Genomic DNA, 21,081 nt, shown 5'->3' on the forward strand with positions numbered 1-21,081 from the left:
AACAAGCCAGAGATGATTTTCTTTAAAATGTTGATTTATTACGCTTCTCAGAGCCTTAAAAGCCGTTTAATTATTACATTTCGCCTATAGGATCCAAATTCGATTTTTCGAGAAATTCGTGTTAATTTCTGATTTTTGTTTTGAACTCATTTTTTTTACAGACCAGGCCAGACATGATTTTGTTTAAAATGTCGAATTATAATGCTTTTCAGAGACTAAAAAGCGTTTTAATTAGGACATTTTGACTATAGGATGAATATTAGATTTTCCGAAAAATATGCATTCAATGTTAATTCTCGTTTGAAACTCATATTCATTACACACCAAGCCAGAGATGATTTTCTTTTAAATGTTGAACGATTATGCCTTTCAGAGCCTGAAAAGCATTTTCATTATGACATTTGGACTATAGGATGAATACTTGATTTATCGAGAAATACGCGTTCAATGCTTGAATGTTTGTGTAGTAAATGTTCATATTTGCTCTGTTACAGCTATTTTACTATGTACATCACAATATACTTATGTAATGATTACTATTACCATTTTTTGAATGTTGATACAAAATACCAAGTATGACATCATATTATACATTGAACAATTATAAAGAGTTGACCTTTGTATATGAACCTTGATGCCAGTGCAAATGTACACAATTTCAATAAATTTAATTATAAATTTGAAGTATCATATCTATCTTGTCTGAAAGAACACATATGATTGAAGATATTTGTTTTTCATATTGCTAGTCAAAAATAACTACTATGACTAAATTATTATAAATATTGCACAAATGTCGAACTTTGAATTTAGCCTAACTCTTTTCAAATATTGTTGTGGCAATGTATTACTTTTATTGTCATAATGTAATAATTAAAACGCTTTTCAGGCTCTGAGAAGCATAATAATTCCACATTTTAAAGAAAATCATCTCTGGCTTGGTCTGTACAGAAAATGAGTTTCAAACGAGTACTAGAATATAACGCGTATTTCTTGAAAAATCAAGTATTCATTCTATAGGCGAGATGTAAAAATTAAAACGCTTTTCAGCCTCAGAAAAGTGTAATAATTAAACATTTTAAATTAAATCATCTCTGATTTGGGCTGTACTGAAAATGAGTTTCAAACGAGTACTAGCATTGAACGCGTATTTCTCGATAAAACAAATATTCATCCTATAGTACAAATGTCATAATTAAAACGCTTTTCTGACTCTGAGAAGCATAATAATTCAACATTTTAAAGAAAATCATCTCTGGCTTGGTTTATTAGAGAAAATTAGTTTCAAACTAAAATTAGCATTTAAAACGAATTTCTCGAAAAATCAAGTTTTGATCCTATAGGCGAGATGTAATAATTAAAAAGCTTCTCAGACTCTGAAAAGCATATTCATTCCACATGTTAAAGAAAATCATCTCTGGCTTGGTCTGTACAGAAAGTGAGTTTCAAACGATTACTAACTAAATTTCTATACAGACCAAGCCAGAGATGATTTTCTTTAAAATGTTCATTTATTACGCTTCTCAGAGCCTTATACCCCGTTTAATTATTACATTTCGCCTATAGGATCCAAATTCGATTTTTCGAGAAATTCGTGTTAATTTCTGATTTTTGATTTGAACTCAAATGTGCAACTTTGAACTTAGCCTAACTTTTCTAATATTGTTATGACAATGTATTATTTTTATTGTCATAATGTAATAATTAAAACACTTTTCAGGCTCTGAATAGCATAATAATTCCACATTTTAAAGAAAATCATCTCTGGCTTGGTCTGTACAGAAAATGAGTTTCAAACGAGTACTAGCATTTTACGCGTAATTCTTGAAAAATCAAGCATTCATCCTATAGTCCAAATATCATAATTAAAACGATTTTCAGGCTATGACAAGCATAATAATTCAACATTTTAAAGAAAACCATCTCTGGCTTGGTCTGTAGAGAAAATGAGTTTCAAACGAAAATTAGCATTAACGCGTATTTCACGATAAATCAAGAAATACGCGTTCAATGCTAGAATGTTTGTGTACCAAATGCACATATTTGCTCTGTTACAGCTATTTTACTATGTACAACACAATATACTTATCTAATGATTACTATTACCATTTTTTGAATGTTGATACAAAATACCAAGTATGACATCATATTATACATTGAACAATTTTAAAGAACTGACCTTTGTATATAAACCTTGATGCCAATGCAAATGTACACAATTTCAATAAATTTAATTATAAATTTGAAGTATCATATCTATCTTGTCTGAAAGAACACATATGATTGAAGATATTTGTTTTTCATATTGCTAGTCAAAAATAACTACTATGACTAAATTATTATAAATATTGCACAAATGTCGAACTTTGAATTTAGCCTAACACTTTTCAAATATTGTTGTGGCAATGTATTATTTTTATTGTCATAATGTAATAATTAAAACGCTTTTCAGGCTCTGAGAAGCATAATAATTCCACATTCTAAAGAAAATCATCTCTGGCTTGGTCTGTACATAAAATGAGTTTCAAACGAGTACTAGAATATAACGCGTATTTCTTGAAAAATCAAGTATTCATTCTGTAGGCGAGATGTAAAAATTAAAACGCTTTTCAGCCTCAGAAAAGTATAATAATTAAACATTTTAAATTAAATCATCTCTGATTTGGGCTGTAGTGAAAATGAGTTTCAAACGAGTACTAGCATTGAACGCGTATTTCTCGATAAAACAAATATTCATCCTATAGTCCAAATGTCATAATTAAAACGCTTTTCTGACTCTGAAAAGCATAATAAATCAACATTTTAAAGAAAATCATTTCTGGCTTGGTCTGTAGAGAAAATGAGTTTCAAACGAGAATTAGCATTAAACGCGAATTTTTCGAAAAATCAAGTATTCCTCCTATAATCAAAATTTCATAATTAAAACGCTTTTTAGTCTCTGAAAAGCATAATTATTCAACATTTTAAGTTAAATCATCTCTGGCTAGTTCTGTAGAGCAAAAGAGTTTCAAGCGAATACTAGCGTTGAAAACGATTTTCTCGAAAAATCAAGTATTCATCCTTTAGTCCAAATGTCTTAATTAAAACGCTTTTAAGCTCTGAGAAGCATAATAATTCAACCTTTTAAAGAAAACGATCTCTGGCTTGTTCTGTAGGGAAAATGAGTTTCAAACGAGTACTAGCATTGAATGCAGATTTCTCGAAAAATTAAGTATTCGTCCAACAGTCCAAATGTCATAATAAAAACGCTTTTCAGAGTCTGAGAAGCATAATAATTCAACATGTTAAAGAAAATCATTTCTGGCTTGGTCTGTACAGAAAGTGAGTTTCAAACGATTACAAACAAAATTACTAACTCACTTTCTGTACAGACCAAGCCAGAGATGATTTTCTTTAAAATGTTGATTTATTAAGCTTCTCAGAGCCTTAAAATCCGTTTAATTATTACATTTCGCCTATAGGATCCAAATTCGATTTTTCGAGAAATTCGTGTTAATTTCTGATTTTTGTTTTGAACTCATTTTTTTTACAGACCAAGCCAGACATGATTTTGTTTAAAATGTCGAATTATAATGCTTTTCAGAGACTAAAAAGCGTTTTAATTAGGACATTTTGACTATAGGATGAATATTAGATTTTCCGAAAAATACGCATTCAATGTTAATTCTCGTTTGAAACTCATATTCATTACACACCAAGCCAGAGATGATTTTCTTTTAAATGTTGAACGATTATGCCTTTCAGAGCCTGAAAAGCATTTTCATTATGACATTTGGACTATAGGATGAATACTTGATTTATCGAGAAATACGCGTTCAATGCTTGAATGTTTGTGTAGTAAATGTTCATATTTGCTCTGTTACAGCTATTTTACTATGTACATCACAATATACTTATGTAATGATTACTATTACCATTTTTTGAATGTTGATACAAAATACCAAGTATGACATCATATTATACATTGAACAATTATAAAGAGTTGACCTTTGTATATGAACCTTGATGCCAGTGCAAATGTACACAATTTCAATAAATTTAATTATAAATTTGAAGTATCATATCTATCTTGTCTGAAAGAACACATATGATTGAAGATATTTGTTTTTCATATTGCTAGTCAAAAATAACTACTATGACTAAATTATTATAAATATTGCACAAATGTCGAACTTTGAATTTAGCCTAACACTTTTCAAATATTGTTGTGGCAATGTATTACTTTTATTGTCATAATGTAATAATTAAAACGCTTTTCAGGCTCTGAGAAGCATAATAATTCCACATTTTAAAGAAAATCATCTCTGGCTTGGTCTGTACAGAAAATGAGTTTCAATCGAGTACTAGAATATAACGCGTATTTCTTGAAAAATCAAGTATTCATTCTATAGGCGAGATGTAAAAATTAAAACGCTTTTCAGCCTCAGAAAAGTGTAATAATTAAACATTTTAAATTAAATCATCTCTGATTTGGGCTGTACTGAAAATGAGTTTCAAACGAGTACTAGCATTGAACGCGTATTTCTCGATAAAACAAATATTCATCCTATAGTACAAATGTCATAATTAAAACGCTTTTCTGACTCTGAGAAGCATAATAATTCAACATTTTAAAGAAAATCATCTCTGGCTTGGTTTATTAGAGAAAATTAGTTTCAAACTAAAATTAGCATTTAAAACGAATTTCTCGAAAAATCAAGTTTTGATCCTATAGGCGAGATGTAATAATTAAAAAGCTTCTCAGACTCTGAAAAGCATATTCATTCCACATGTTAAAGAAAATCATCTCTGGCTTGGTCTGTACAGAAAGTGAGTTTCAAACGATTACTAACTAAATTTCTATACAGACCAAGCCAGAGATGATTTTCTTTAAAATGTTGATTTATTACGCTTCTCAGAGCCTTATACCCCGTTTAATTATTACATTTCGCCTATAGGATCCAAATTCGAATTTTCGAGAAATTCGTGTTAATTTCTGATTTTTGATTTGAACTCAAATGTGCAACTTTGAACTTAGCCTAACCTTTTTCAAATATTGTTATGACAATGTATTATTTTTATTGTCATAATGTAATAATTAAAACACTTTTCAGGCTCTGAATAGCATAATAATTCCACATTTTAAAGAAAATCAACTCGGGCTTGGTCTGTACAGAAAATGAGTTTCAAACGAGTACTAGCATTTTACGCGTAATTCTTGAAAAATCAAGCATTCATCCTATAGTCCAAATATCATAATTAAAACGATTTTCAGGCTATGACAAGCATAATAATTCAACATTTTAAAGAAAACCATCTCTGGCTTGGTCTGTAGAGAAAATGAGTTTCAAACGAAAATTAGCATTAACGCGTATTTCACGATAAATCAAGAAATACGCGTTCAATGCTAGAATGTTTGTGTACTAAATGCACATATTTGCTCTGTTACAGCAATTTTACTATGTACAACACAATATACTTATCTAATGATTACTATTACCATTTTTTGAATGTTGATACAAAATACCAAGTATGACATCATATTATACATTGAACAATTTTAAAGAACTGACCTTTGTATATAAACCTTGATGCCAATGCAAATGTACACAATTTCAATAAATTTAATTATAAATTTGAAGTATCATATCTATCTTGTCTGAAAGAACACATATGATTGAAGATATTTGCTTTTCATATTGCTAGTCAAAAATAACTACTATGACTAAATTATTATAAATATTGCACAAATGTCGAACTTTGAATTTAGCCTAACACTTTTCAAATATTGTTGTGGCAATGTATTATTTTTATTGTCATAATGTAATAATTAAAACGCTTTTCAGGCTCTGAGAAGCATAATAATTCCACATTCTAAAGAAAATCATCTCTGGCTTGGTCTGTACAGAAAATGAGTTTCAAACGAGTACTAGAATATAACGCGTATTTCTTGAAAAATCAAGTATTCATTCTGTAGGCGAGATGTAAAAATTAAAACGCTTTTCAGCCTCAGAAAAGTATAATAATTAAACATTTTAAATTAAATCATCTCTGATTTGGGCTGTAGTGAAAATGAGTTTCAAACGAGTACTAGCATTGAACGCGTATTTCTCGATAAAACAAATATTCATCCTATAGTACAAATGTCATAATTAAAACGCTTTTCTGACTCTGAGAAGCATAATAATTCAACTTTTTAAAGAAAATCATATCTGGCTTGGTTTATTAGAGAAAATTAGTTTCAAACTAAAATTAGCATTTAAAACGAATTTCTCGAAAAATCAAGTTTTGATCCTATAGGCGAGATGTAATAATTAAAAAGCTTCTCAGACTCTGAAAAGCATATTCATTCCACATGTTAAAGAAAATCATCTCTGGCTTGGTCTGTACAGAAAGTGAGTTTCAAACGATTACTAACTAAATTTCTATACAGACCAAGCCAGAGATGATTTTCTTTAAAATGTTGATTTATTACGCTTCTCAGAGCCTTATACCCCGTTTAATTATTACATTTCGCCTATAGGATCCAAATTCGATTTTTCGAGAAATTCGTGTTAATTTCTGATTTTTGATTTGAACTCAAATGTGGAACTTTGAACTTAGCCTAACCTTTTTCAAATATTGTTATGACAATGTATTATTTTTATTGTCATAATGTAATAATTAAAACACTTTTCAGGCTCTGAATAGCATAATAATTCCACATTTTAAAGAAAATCATATCTGGCTTGGTCTGTACAGAAAATGAGTTTCAAACGAGTACTAGCATTTTACGCGTAATTCTTGAAAAATCAAGCATTCATCCTATAGTCCAAATATCATAATTAAAACGATTTTCAGGCTATGACAAGCATAATAATTCAACATTTTAAAGAAAACCATCTCTGGCTTGGTCTGTAGAGAAAATGAGTTTCAAACGAAAATTAGCATTAACGCGTATTTCACGATAAATCAAGAAATACGCGTTCAATGCTAGAATGTTTGTGTACCAAATGCACATATTTGCTCTGTTACAGCTATTTTACTATGTACAACACAATATACTTATCTAATGATTACTATTACCATTTTTTGAATGTTGATACAAAATACCAAGTATGACATCATATTATACATTGAACAATTTTAAAGAACTGACCTTTGTATATAAACCTTGATGCCAATGCAAATGTACACAATTTCAATAAATTTAATTATAAATTTGAAGTATCATATCTATCTTGTCTGAAAGAACACATATGATTGAAGATATTTGCTTTTCATATTGCTAGTCAAAAATAACTACTATGACTAAATTATTATAAATATTGCACAAATGTCGAACTTTGAATTTAGCCTAACACTTTTCAAATATTGTTGTGGCAATGTATTATTTTTATTGTCATAATGTAATAATTAAAACGCTTTTCAGGCTCTGAGAAGCATAATAATTCCACATTCTAAAGAAAATCATCTCTGGCTTGGTCTGTACAGAAAATGAGTTTCAAACGAGTACTAGAATATAACGCGTATTTCTTGAAAAATCAAGTATTCATTCTGTAGGCGAGATGTAAAAATTAAAACGCTTTTCAGCCTCAGAAAAGTATAATAATTAAACATTTTAAATTAAATCATCTCTGATTTGGGCTGTAGTGAAAATGAGTTTCAAACGAGTACTAGCATTGAACGCGTATTTCTCGCTAAAACAAATATTCATCCTATAGTCCAAATGTCATAATTAAAACGCTTTTCTGACTCTGAAAAGCATAATAAATCAACATTTTAAAGAAAATCATTTCTGGCTTGGTCTGTAGAGAAAATGAGTTTCAAACGAGAATTAGCATTAAACGCGAATTTTTCGAAAAATCAAGTATTCCTCCTATAATCAAAATTTCATAATTAAAACGCTTTTTAGTCTCTGAAAAGCATAATTATTCAACATTTTAAGTTAAATCATCTCTGGCTAGTTCTGTAGAGCAAAAGAGTTTCAAGCGAATACTAGCGTTGAAAACGATTTTCTCGAAAAATCAAGTATTCATCCTTTAGTCCAAATGTCTTAATTAAAACGCTTTTTAGACTCTGAGAAGCATAATAATTCAACCTTTTAAAGAAAACCATCTCTGTCTTGGTCTGTAGGGAAATTGAGTTTCAAACGAGTACTAGCATTGAACGCAGATTTCTCGAAAAATTAAGTATTCGTCCAACAGTCCAAATGTCATAATAAAAACGATTTTCAGACTCTGAGAAGCATAATAATTCAACATTTTAAAGAAAATCATCTCTGGCTTGGTCTTTAGAGAAAATTAGTTTCAAACTAAAATTAACATTTAACACGAATTTCTCGAAAAATCAAGTTTTGATCCTATAGGCGAGATGTAATAATTAAAAAGCTCCTCAGACTCTGAAAAGCATAATCATTCCACATGTTAAAAAAAATCATCACTGCCTTGGTCTGTACAGAAAGTGAGTTTCAAACGATTACTAACTAAATTTAGTTAGTAATCGTTTGAACTCACTTTCTGTACAGACCAAGCCAGAGATGATTTTCTTTAAAATGTTGATTTATTACGCTTCTCAGAGCCTTAAAAGCCGTTTAATTATTACATTTCGCCTATAGGATCCAAATTCGATTTTTCGAGAAATTCGTGTTAATTTCTGATTTTTGATTTGAACTCATTTTTTTTACAGACCAAGCCAGACATGATTTTGTTTAAAATGTCGAATTATAATGCTTTTCAGAGACTAAAAAGCGTTTTAATTAGGACATTTGGAGTATAGGATGAATACTAGATTTTCCGAAAAATACGCGTTCAATGTTAATTCTCGTTTGAAACTCATATTCATTACACACCAAGCCAGAGATGATTTTCTTTTAAATGTTGAACGATTATGCCTTTCAGAGCCTGAAAAGCACTTTAATTATGACATTTGGACTATAGGATGAATACTTGATTTATCTAGAAATACGCGTTCAATGCTTGAATGTTTGTGCAGTAAATGTACATATTTGCTCTGTTACAGCTATTTTACTATGTACATCACAATATACTTATGTAATGATTACTATTACCATTTTTTGAATGTTGATACAAAATACCAAGTATGACATCATATTATACATTGAACAATTTTAAAGAGTTGACCTTTGTATATGAACCTTGATGCCAGTGCAAATGTACACAATTTCAATAAATTTAATTATAAATTTGAAGTTTCATATCTTTCTTGTCTGAAAGAACACATATTTGTTTTTCATATTGCTAGTCAAAAATAATTGTTATGATTAAATTATTATAAATATTGCACAAATGTGGAACTTTGAACTTAGCCTAACCTTTTTCAAATATTGTTATGACAATGTATTATTTTTATTGTCATAATGTAATAATTAAAACACTTTTCAGGCTCTGAAAAGCATAATAATTCAACATTTTAAAGAAAATCATCTCTGGCTTGGTTTGTACAGAAAATGAGTTTCAAACGAGTACTAGCATTTAACGCGTATATCTTGAAAAATCAAGCATTGATCCTATAGTCCAAATATCATAATTAAAACGATTTTCAGGCTATGACAAGCATAATAATTCAACCTTTTAAAGAAAACCATCTCTGGCTTGGTCTGTAGAGAAAATGAGTTTCAAACGAAAATTAGCATTTAACGCGTATTTCACGATAAATCAAGAAATACGCGTTCAATGCTTGAATGTTTGTGTAGTAAATGTACATATTTGCTCTGTTACAGCTTTTTTACTATGTACAACCACAATATACTTATCTAATGGTTACTATTACCATCTTTTGAATGTTGATACAAAATACCAAGTATGACATCATATTATACATTGAACAATTTTAAAGAGCTGACCTTTGTATATAAACCATGATGCCAATGCAAATGTACACAATTTCAATCAATTTAATTATAAATTTGAAGTATCATATCTATCTTGTCTGAAAGAACACATATGATTGAAGATATTTGCTTTTCATATTGCTAGTCAAAAATAACTACTATGACTAAATTATTATAAATATTGCACAAATGTCGAACTTTGAATTTAGCCTAACACTTTTCAAATATTGTTGTGGCAATGTATTATTTTTATTGTCATAATGTAATAATTAAAACGCTTTTCAGGCTCTGAGAAGCATAATAATTCCACATTCTAAAGAAAATCATCTCTGGCTTGGTCTGTACAGAAAATGAGTTTCAAACGAGTACTAGAATATAACGCGTATTTCTTGAAAAATCAAGTATTCATTCTGTAGGCGAGATGTAAAAATTAAAACGCTTTTCAGCCTCAGAAAAGTATAATAATTAAACATTTTAAATTAAATCATCTCTGATTTGGGCTGTAGTGAAAATGAGTTTCAAACGAGTACTAGCATTGAACGCGTATTTCTCGATAAAACAAATATTCATCCTATAGTACAAATGTCATAATTAAAACGCTTTTCTGACTCTGAGAAGCATAATAATTCAACTTTTTAAAGAAAATCATATCTGGCTTGGTTTATTAGAGAAAATTAGTTTCAAACTAAAATTAGCATTTAAAACGAATTTCTCGAAAAATCAAGTTTTGATCCTATAGGCGAGATGTAATAATTAAAAAGCTTCTCAGACTCTGAAAAGCATATTCATTCCACATGTTAAAGAAAATCATCTCTGGCTTGGTCTGTACAGAAAGTGAGTTTCAAACGATTACTAACTAAATTTCTATACAGACCAAGCCAGAGATGATTTTCTTTAAAATGTTGATTTATTACGCTTCTCAGAGCCTTATACCCCGTTTAATTATTACATTTCGCCTATAGGATCCAAATTCGAATTTTCGAGAAATTCGTGTTAATTTCTGATTTTTGATTTGAACTCAAATGTGCAACTTTGAACTTAGCCTAACCTTTTTCAAATATTGTTATGACAATGTATTATTTTTATTGTCATAATGTAATAATTAAAACACTTTTCAGGCTCTGAATAGCATAATAATTCCACATTTTAAAGAAAATCATATCTGGCTTGGTCTGTACAGAAAATGAGTTTCAAACGAGTACTAGCATTTTACGCGTAATTCTTGAAAAATCAAGCATTCATCCTATAGTCCAAATATCATAATTAAAACGATTTTCAGGCTATGACAAGCATAATAATTCAACATTTTAAAGAAAACCATCTCTGGCTTGGTCTGTAGAGAAAATGAGTTTCAAACGAAAATTAGCATTAACGCGTATTTCACGATAAATCAAGAAATACGCGTTCAATGCTAGAATGTTTGTGTACCAAATGCACATATTTGCTCTGTTACAGCTATTTTACTATGTACAACACAATATACTTATCTAATGATTACTATTACCATTTTTTGAATGTTGATACAAAATACCAAGTATGACATCATATTATACATTGAACAATTTTAAAGAACTGACCTTTGTATATAAACCTTGATGCCAATGCAAATGTACACAATTTCAATAAATTTAATTATAAATTTGAAGTATCATATCTATCTTGTCTGAAAGAACACATATGATTGAAGATATTTGCTTTTCATATTGCTAGTCAAAAATAACTACTATGACTAAATTATTATAAATATTGCACAAATGTCGAACTTTGAATTTAGCCTAACACTTTTCAAATATTGTTGTGGCAATGTATTATTTTTATTGTCATAATGTAATAATTAAAACGCTTTTCAGGCTCTGAGAAGCATAATAATTCCACATTCTAAAGAAAATCATCTCTGGCTTGGTCTGTACAGAAAATGAGTTTCAAACGAGTACTAGAATATAACGCGTATTTCTTGAAAAATCAAGTATTCATTCTGTAGGCGAGATGTAAAAATTAAAACGCTTTTCAGCCTCAGAAAAGTATAATAATTAAACATTTTAAATTAAATCATCTCTGATTTGGGCTGTAGTGAAAATGAGTTTCAAACGAGTACTAGCATTGAACGCGTATTTCTCGCTAAAACAAATATTCATCCTATAGTCCAAATGTCATAATTAAAACGCTTTTCTGACTCTGAAAAGCATAATAAATCAACATTTTAAAGAAAATCATTTCTGGCTTGGTCTGTAGAGAAAATGAGTTTCAAACGAGAATTAGCATTAAACGCGAATTTTTCGAAAAATCAAGTATTCCTCCTATAATCAAAATTTCATAATTAAAACGCTTTTTAGTCTCTGAAAAGCATAATTATTCAACATTTTAAGTTAAATCATCTCTGGCTAGTTCTGTAGAGCAAAAGAGTTTCAAGCGAATACTAGCGTTGAAAACGATTTTCTCGAAAAATCAAGTATTCATCCTTTAGTCCAAATGTCTTAATTAAAACGCTTTTTAGACTCTGAGAAGCATAATAATTCAACCTTTTAAAGAAAACCATCTCTGTCTTGGTCTGTAGGGAAATTGAGTTTCAAACGAGTACTAGCATTGAACGCAGATTTCTCGAAAAATTAAGTATTCGTCCAACAGTCCAAATGTCATAATAAAAACGATTTTCAGACTCTGAGAAGCATAATAATTCAACATTTTAAAGAAAATCATCTCTGGCTTGGTCTTTAGAGAAAATTAGTTTCAAACTAAAATTAACATTTAACACGAATTTCTCGAAAAATCAAGTTTTGATCCTATAGGCGAGATGTAATAATTAAAAAGCTCCTCAGACTCTGAAAAGCATAATCATTCCACATGTTAAAAAAAATCATCACTGCCTTGGTCTGTACAGAAAGTGAGTTTCAAACGATTACTAACTAAATTTAGTTAGTAATCGTTTGAACTCACTTTCTGTACAGACCAAGCCAGAGATGATTTTCTTTAAAATGTTGATTTATTACGCTTCTCAGAGCCTTAAAAGCCGTTTAATTATTACATTTCGCCTATAGGATCCAAATTCGATTTTTCGAGAAATTCGTGTTAATTTCTGATTTTTGATTTGAACTCATTTTTTTTACAGACCAAGCCAGACATGATTTTGTTTAAAATGTCGAATTATAATGCTTTTCAGAGACTAAAAAGCGTTTTAATTAGGACATTTGGAGTATAGGATGAATACTAGATTTTCCGAAAAATACGCGTTCAATGTTAATTCTCGTTTGAAACTCATATTCATTACACACCAAGCCAGAGATGATTTTCTTTTAAATGTTGAACGATTATGCCTTTCAGAGCCTGAAAAGCACTTTAATTATGACATTTGGACTATAGGATGAATACTTGATTTATCTAGAAATACGCGTTCAATGCTTGAATGTTTGTGCAGTAAATGTACATATTTGCTCTGTTACAGCTATTTTACTATGTACATCACAATATACTTATGTAATGATTACTATTACCATTTTTTGAATGTTGATACAAAATACCAAGTATGACATCATATTATACATTGAACAATTTTAAAGAGTTGACCTTTGTATATGAACCTTGATGCCAGTGCAAATGTACACAATTTCAATAAATTTAATTATAAATTTGAAGTTTCATATCTTTCTTGTCTGAAAGAACACATATTTGTTTTTCATATTGCTAGTCAAAAATAATTGTTATGATTAAATTATTATAAATATTGCACAAATGTGGAACTTTGAACTTAGCCTAACCTTTTTCAAATATTGTTATGACAATGTATTATTTTTATTGTCATAATGTAATAATTAAAACACTTTTCAGGCTCTGAAAAGCATAATAATTCAACATTTTAAAGAAAATCATCTCTGGCTTGGTTTGTACAGAAAATGAGTTTCAAACGAGTACTAGCATTTAACGCGTATATCTTGAAAAATCAAGCATTGATCCTATAGTCCAAATATCATAATTAAAACGATTTTCAGGCTATGACAAGCATAATAATTCAACCTTTTAAAGAAAACCATCTCTGGCTTGGTCTGTAGAGAAAATGAGTTTCAAACGAAAATTAGCATTTAACGCGTATTTCACGATAAATCAAGAAATACGCGTTCAATGCTTGAATGTTTGTGTAGTAAATGTACATATTTGCTCTGTTACAGCTTTTTTACTATGTACAACCACAATATACTTATCTAATGGTTACTATTACCATCTTTTGAATGTTGATACAAAATACCAAGTATGACATCATATTATACATTGAACAATTTTAAAGAGCTGACCTTTGTATATAAACCATGATGCCAATGCAAATGTACACAATTTCAATCAATTTAATTATAAATTTGAAGTATCATATCTATCTTGTCTGAAAGAACACATATGATTGAAGATATTTGCTTTTCATATTGCTAGTCAAAAATAACTACTATGACTAAATTATTATAAATATTGCACAAATGTCGAACTTTGAATTTAGCCTAACACTTTTCAAATATTGTTGTGGCAATGTATTATTTTGATTGTCATAATGTAATAATTAAAACGCTTTTCAGGCTCTGAGAAGCATAATAATTCCACATTCTAAAGAAAATCATCTCTGGCTTGGTCTGTACAGAAAATGAGTTTCAAACGAGTACTAGAATATAACGCGTATTTCTTGAAAAATCAAGTATTCATTCTGTAGGCGAGATGTAAAAATTAAAACGCTTTTCAGCCTCAGAAAAGTATAATAATTAAACATTTTAAATTAAATCATCTCTGATTTGGGCTGTAGTGAAAATGAGTTTCAAACGAGTACTAGCATTGAACGCGTATTTCTCGATAAAACAAATATTCATCCTATAGTACAAATGTCATAATTAAAACGCTTTTCTGACTCTGAGAAGCATAATAATTCAACTTTTTAAAGAAAATCATATCTGGCTTGGTTTATTAGAGAAAATTAGTTTCAAACTAAAATTAGCATTTAAAACGAATTTCTCGAAAAATCAAGTTTTGATCCTATAGGCGAGATGTAATAATTAAAAAGCTTCTCAGACTCTGAAAAGCATATTCATTCCACATGTTAAAGAAAATCATCTCTGGCTTGGTCTGTACAGAAAGTGAGTTTCAAACGATTACTAACTAAATTTCTATACAGACCAAGCCAGAGATGATTTTCTTTAAAATGTTGATTTATTACGCTTCTCAGAGCCTTATACCCCGTTTAATTATTACATTTCGCCTATAGGATCCAAATTCGATTTTTCGAGAAATTCGTGTTAATTTCTGATTTTTGATTTGAACTCAAATGTGGAACTTTGAACTTAGCCTAACCTTTTTCAAATATTGTTATGACAATGTATTATTTTTATTGTCATAATGTAATAATTAAAACACTTTTCAGGCTCTGAATAGCATAATAATTCCACATTTTAAAGAAAATCATATCTGGCTTGGTCTGTACAGAAAATGAGTTTCAAACGAGTACTAGCATTTACGCGTAATTCTTGAAAAATCAAGCATTCATCCTATAGTCCAAATATCATAATTAAAACGATTTTCAGGCTATGACAAGCATAATAATTCAACATTTTAAAGAAAACCATCTCTGGCTTGGTCTGTAGAGAAAATGAGTTTCAAACGAAAATTAGCATTAACGCGTATTTCACGATAAATCAAGAAATACGCGTTCAATGCTAGAATGTTTGTGTACCAAATGCACATATTTGCTCTGTTACAGCTATTTTACTATGTACAACACAATATACTTATCTAATGATTACTATTACCATTTTTTGAATGTTGATACAAAATACCAAGTATGACATCATATTATACATTGAACAATTTTAAAGAACTGACCTTTGTATATAAACCTTGATGCCAATGCAAATGTACACAATTTCAATAAATTTAATTATAAATTTGAAGTATCATATCTATCTTGTCTGAAAGAACACATATGATTGAAGATATTTGCTTTTCATATTGCTAGTCAAAAATAACTACTATGACTAAATTATTATAAATATTGCACAAATGTCGAACTTTGAATTTAGCCTAACACTTTTCAAATATTGTTGTGGCAATGTATTATTTTTATTGTCATAATGTAATAATTAAAACGCTTTTCAGGCTCTGAGAAGCATAATAATTCCACATTCTAAAGAAAATCATCTCTGGCTTGGTCTGTACAGAAAATGAGTTTCAAACGAGTACTAGAATATAACGCGTATTTCTTGAAAAATCAAGTATTCATTCTGTAGGCGAGATGTAAAAATTAAAACGCTTTTCAGCCTCAGAAAAGTATAATAATTAAACATTTTAAATTAAATCATCTCTGATTTGGGCTGTAGTGAAAATGAGTTTCAAACGAGTACTAGCATTGAACGCGTATTTCTCGCTAAAACAAATATTCATCCTATAGTCCAAATGTCATAATTAAAACGCTTTTCTGACTCTGAAAAGCATAATAAATCAACATTTTAAAGAAAATCATTTCTGGCTTGGTCTGTAGAGAAAATGAGTTTCAAACGAGAATTAGCATTAAACGCGAATTTTTCGAAAAATCAAGTATTCCTCCTATAATCAAAATTTCATAATTAAAACGCTTTTTAGTCTCTGAAAAGCATAATTATTCAACATTTTAAGTTAAATCATCTCTGGCTAGTTCTGTAGAGCAAAAGAGTTTCAAGCGAATACTAGCGTTGAAAACGATTTTCTCGAAAAATCAAGTATTCATCCTTTAGTCCAAATGTCTTAATTAAAACGCTTTTTAGACTCTGAGAAGCATAATAATTCAACCTTTTAAAGAAAACCATCTCTGTCTTGGTCTGTAGGGAAATTGAGTTTCAAACGAGTACTAGCATTGAACGCAGATTTCTCGAAAAATTAAGTATTCGTCCAACAGTCCAAATGTCATAATAAAAACGATTTTCAGACTCTGAGAAGCATAATAATTCAACATTTTAAAGAAAATCATCTCTGGCTTGGTCTTTAGAGAAAATTAGTTTCAAACTAAAATTAACATTTAACACGAATTTCTCGAAAAATCAAGTTTTGATCCTATAGGCGAGATGTAATAATTAAAAAGCTCCTCAGACTCTGAAAAGCATAATCATTCCACATGTTAAAAAAAATCATCACTGCCTTGGTCTGTACAGAAAGTGAGTTTCAAACGATTACTAACTAAATTTAGTTAGTAATCGTTTGAACTCACTTTCTGTACAGACCAAGCCAGAGATGATTTTCTTTAAAATGTTGATTTATTACGCTTCTCAGAGCCTTAAAAGCCGTTTAATTATTACATTTCGCCTATAGGATCCAAATTCGATTTTTCGAGAAATTCGTGTTAATTTCTGATTTTTGATTTGAACTCATTTTTTTTTACAGACCAAGCCAGACATGATTTTGTTTAAAATGTCGAATTATAATGCTTTTCAGAGACTAAAAAGCGTTTTAATTAGGACATTTGGAGTATAGGATGAATACTAGATTTTCCGAAAAATACGCGTTCAATGTTAATTCTCGTTTGAAACTCATATTCATTACACACCAAGCCAGAGATGATTTTCTTTTAAATGTTGAACGATTATGCCTTTCAGAGCCTGAAAAGCACTTTAATTATGACATTTGGACTATAGGATGAATACTTGATTTATCTAGAAATACGCGTTCAATGCTTGAATGTTTGTGCAGTAAATGTACATATTTGCTCTGTTACAGCTATTTTACTATGTACATCACAATATACTTATGTAATGATTACTATTACCATTTTTTGAATGTTGATACAAAATACCAAGTATGACATCATATTATACATTGAACAATTTTAAAGAGTTGACCTTTGTATATGAACCTTGATGCCAGTGCAAATGTACACAATTTCAATAAATTTAATTATAAATTTGAAGTTTCATATCTTTCTTGTCTGAAAGAACACATATTTGTTTTTCATATTGCTAGTCAAAAATAATTGTTATGATTAAATTATTATAAATATTGCACAAATGTGGAACTTTGAACTTAGCCTAACCTTTTTCAAATATTGTTATGACAATGTATTATTTTTATTGTCATAATGTAATAATTAAAACACTTTTCAGGCTCTGAAAAGCATAATAATTCAACATTTTAAAGAAAATCATCTCTGGCTTGGTTTGTACAGAAAATGAGTTTCAAACGAGTACTAGCATTTAACGCGTATATCTTGAAAAATCAAGCATTGATCCTATAGTCCAAATATCATAATTAAAACGATTTTCAGGCTATGACAAGCATAATAATTCAACCTTTTAAAGAAAACCATCTCTGGCTTGGTCTGTAGAGAAAATGAGTTTCAAACGAAAATTAGCATTTAACGCGTATTTCACGATAAATCAAGAAATACGCGTTCAATGCTTGAATGTTTGTCTAGTAAATGTACATATTTGCTCTGTTACAGCTTTTTTACTATGTACAACCACAATATACTTATCTAATGGTTACTATTACCATCTTTTGAATGTTGATACAAAATACCAAGTATGACATCATATTATACATTGAACAATTTTAAAGAGCTGACCTTTGTATATAAACCATGATGCCAATGCAAATGTACACAATTTCAATCAATTTAATTATAAATTTGAAGTATCATATCTATCTTGTCTGAAAGAATACATATGATTGAAGATATTTGTTTTTCATATTGCTAGTCAAAAATAACTACTATGACTAAATTATTATAAATATTGCACAAATGTCGAACTTTGAATTTAGCCTAACATTTTTCAAATATTGTTGTGGCAATGTATTATTTTTATTGTCATAATGTAATAATTAAAACGCTTTTCAGGCTCTGAGAAGCATAATAATTCCACATTTTAAAGAAAATCATCTCTGGCTTGGTCTGTACAGAAAATGAGTTTCAAACGAGTACTAGAATATAACGCGTATTTCTTGAAAAATCAAGTATTCATTCTATAGGCGAGATGTAAAAATTGAAACGCTTTTCAGCCTCAGAAAAGTATAATAATTAAACATTTTAAATTAAATCATCTCTGATTTGGGCTGTAGTGAAAATGAGTTTCAAACGAGTACTAGCATTGAACGCGTATTTCTCGATAAAACAAATATTCATCCTATAGTCCAAATGTCATAATTAAAACGCTTTTCTGACTCTGAAAGCATAATAAATCAACATTTTAAAGAAAATCATTTCTGGCTTGGTCTGTAGAGAAAATGAGTTTCAAACGAAAATTAGCATTGAACGCGAATTTTTCGAAAAATCAAGTATTCCTCATATAATCAAAATGTCATAATTAAAACGCTTTTTAGTCTCTGAAAAGCATAATTATTCAACATTTTAAGATAAATCATCTCTGGCTAATTCTGTAGAGCAAAAGAGTTTCAAGCGAATACTAGCGTTGAAAACGATTTTCTCGAAAAATCAAGTATTCATCCTTTAGTCCAAATGACTTAATTGAAACGCTTTTTAGACTCTGAGAAGCATAATAATTCAACCTTTTAAAGAAAACCATCTCTGTCTTGGTCTGTAGGGAAAATGAGTTTCAAACGAGAACTAGCATTGAACGCAGATATCTCGAAAAATTAAGTATTCGTCCAACAGTCCAAATGTCATAATAAAAACGCTTTTCAGAGTCTGAGAAGCATAATAATTCAACATGTTAAAGAAAATCATTTCTGGCTTGGTCTGTACAGAAAGTGAGTTTCAAACGATTACTAACTAAATTTAGTTAGTAATCGTTTGAAACTCACTTTCTGTACAGACCAAGCCAGAGATGATTTTCTTTAAAATGTTGATTTATTACGCTTCTCAGAGCCTTAAAAGCCGTTTAATTATTACATTTCGCCTATAGGATCCAAATTCGATTTTTCGAGAAATTCGTGTTAATTTCTGATTTTTGTTTTGAACTAATTTTTTTTACAGACCAAGCCAGACATGATTTTGTTTAAAATGTCGAATTATAATGCTTTTCAGAGACTAAAAAGCGTTTTAATTAGGACATTTTGACTATAGGATGAATATTAGATTTTCCGAAAAATACGCATTCAATGTTAATTCTCGTTTGAAACTCATATTCATTACACACCAAGCCAGAGATGATTTTCTTTTAAATGTTGAACGATTATGCCTTTCAGAGCCTGAAAAGCATTTTCATTATGACATTTGGACTATAGGATGAATACTTGATTTATAGAGAAATACGCGTTCAATGCTTGAATGTTTGTGTAGTAAATGTACATATTTGCTCTGTTACAGCTATTTTACTATGTACATCACAATGTACTTATGTAATGATTACTATTACCATTTTTGAATGTTGATACAAAATACCAAGTATGACATCATATTATACATTGAACAATTTTAAAGAGTTGACCTTTGTATATGAACTTTGATGCCAGTGCAAATGTACACAATTTCAATAAATTTAATTATAAATTTGAAGTATCATCTTGTCTGAAAGAACACATATGATTGAAGATATTTGTTTTTCATATTGCTAGTCAAAAATAACTACTATGACTAAATTATTATAAATATTGCACAAATGACGAACTTTGAATTTAGCCTAACATTTTTCAAATATTGTTGTGGCCATGTATTATTTTTATTGTCATAATGTAATAATTAAAAGCTTTTCAGGCTCTGAGAAGCATAATAATTCCACATTTTAAAGAAAATCATCTCTGGCTTGGTCTGTACAGAAAATGAGTTTCAAACGAGTACTAGCATTTAACGCGTATTTCTTGAAAAAATCAAGCATTCATCCTATAGTCCAAATATCATAATTAAAACGATTTTCAGGCTATGACAAGCATAATAATTCAACCTTTTAAAGAAAACCATCTCTGGCTTGGTCTGTAGAGAAAATGAGTTTGAAACGAAAATTAGCATTTAACGCGTATTTCACGATAAATCAAGAAATACGCGTTCAATGCTTGAATGTTTGTGTAGTAAATGTACATATTTGCTCTGTTACAGCTTTTTTCTATGTACAACCACAATATACTTATCTAATGATTACTATTACCATTTTTTGAATGTTGATACAAAATACCAAGTATGACATCATATTATACATTGAACAATTTTAAAGAGCTGACCTTTGTATATAAACCTTGATGCCAATGCAAATGTACAAAATTTCAATAAATTTAATTATAAATTTGAAGTATCATATCTATCTTGTCTGAAAGAACACATATGATTGAAGATATTTGTTTTTCATATTGCTAGTCAAAAATAACTACTATGACTAAATTATTATAAA

This window comes from Lepisma saccharinum, chromosome 1 (genome assembly GCF_977018435.1).
Source record: "Lepisma saccharinum chromosome 1, izLepSacc3.1, whole genome shotgun sequence".
Lineage (NCBI taxonomy): Eukaryota > Metazoa > Arthropoda > Insecta > Zygentoma > Lepismatidae > Lepisma > Lepisma saccharinum.